The sequence below is a fragment of the Cynara cardunculus genome (genome assembly GCF_001531365.2).
Source record: "Cynara cardunculus var. scolymus isolate 2C chromosome LG 8, CcrdV1, whole genome shotgun sequence".
NCBI lineage: Eukaryota > Viridiplantae > Streptophyta > Magnoliopsida > Asterales > Asteraceae > Cynara > Cynara cardunculus.
Window position 1 is genome coordinate 12411442 of NC_037535.1, and position 1892 is coordinate 12413333.

Sequence of the window (1892 nt, forward strand, 5' to 3'; positions counted from 1 at the left end):
TAAGGAGGGTGAATCCCTGTCGGACACATACTCCAGACTAAACACCCTTATTAGCAATTGCAAAAGGTATGGAGTAATGAGAACGGCAGAAGACAACAACTTTCTGTTCTTGAAGAGCCTTGTAGTCCAATGGATGCACCTAACCATGTCTATGAAGGCCACCTTAGATTTGGAAGTATGGAGTCTGGCTGACTTATTTGGCTCTCTTAACAGTCAAGAGACTCAAGTTCTACAAATGAAGAAGAACTATGGTGGTCCGCTTGCTCTGGTTGCAGAGGATGGCAGCTCTGGAAAGGGGAGAGAAACAAAGAAGGAAGAGAAGGAGAAGAAGAAGAAGAAGAAGATCCTGATAGTAGAGAGTGAGGAGAGTTCTGATGAAGAAGTCTCGATGAAGGAGATGATGAAAACTCTGGCCTTGATCACCAGAGAATACAGATAGGGTGTTGAGAGGAAGGAGTACAAGAGTTTCAACAAAAGAAACTTCACAGAGGGTGGTAGATCAGAGGCAAGTGAGAAGGAGCAGAAGCCTTCACAAAAGGTAGAGGAGCAGAAGAAGGAAAAGTCGAAGGAAGGATGCTTTAGATGTGGCAAGCCAGGCCACTTTGCTGCAGATTGCTGGTCAAAAGGGCCAAAGGCTCCACAGAGGGGTCCTAGAGATGCAGCCTTCTACAAAAAGAAGGCTGACTACTATCAGCAGAAGTCTTTGCTAGCTCAATCGAGTGAGTTAGTAACTGATGAATCCTCTGATGAAGATGAACATAAGGGTCTCCTTGCTTGGGAAGACTCGGACACAGAGGATGAGCTCTTCTGTGGGATGGCAAAGATCGACTCTGACTCCTCTGAAAGAAATGACCAAGAGGTTTCTACTTCTTACACTTCTGAATCACTTGATCTATACACAAAGATCATTGATAACCTTGATTCATGTCATTTGGAGCATTTCAAGCTAAAAGAAAAACTTTCTCTTTGTGAAAAAGAAGTCATTCTTCTTACAGAGGAAAGAAACAGATTTTTCAAAATGTTCGAAGAAGCTCAAACAAAGTTTATAAATTTGGAAAATTCTTCAAAGGAAAAGTTTTCCGAGGTTCAAAAAGATTTGAAAAACAAGGTGGATGAGTTAAGGAAGTTGGAGAATGAGAAGTGTAATGTTACTTCTGTCAAAGAATTCTTCCAAAAAGAAAGAGAATTTTTGCACCAAGACGTTCTTGACAGAGAGCTCAAAATTAGAAAATTTCAAGAGGCTCAAAATGTTTACAAAAAGAAAAAAGTTAATATGGGCAGAAGAGGTCTAGGTTTCTCAGAATTTGATAACAAACCTKGTTTTAAATCCAACAAAACTCTTGAGAGTACCTTTAGATCCTCTAAAAATCTTAAAAGTAATATTYCTAACACTAAGTCCATTTTCAAAAGAAGAAGGTTGTTGGTTGTTCCAGACATAAAAACCTGTTTAACAATGAAAAATGTTGCTTTTGAAGACTATATTGACTCTTTCTCACCTTCTGAAAAGAAGGATTCCATTCAAACGAGATTTATGAGACAGAGTCAGATTGGAATCTTTAAGTTTGGACAACCAGAAACTCAAGATAACTGTGCTTTTGTGTGTTCTAGTCAGCCTCTTGAAAGAAAATTATCCTCAGAGGCTCCTGAATTCTTTCCTAAACACATCATAGAGCCTTCTGAAAATGAGTCTCTTTTTGAAAAGGTTTTTGTCATAGAGCTCTCTAAAAAAGATACTTCTAAGCATGAATATGCCTCAGATCATGAAGATAGGCTTACACAAGTTCTAGAAACTAATATTGATCTTGAGAAAAGAAAGAAGAAAAATCAAAGACAAAGTAACTCTCAATGCTCTTCCTCTGCTACTCAAAGACCGATTTATACTTGGCAACAAT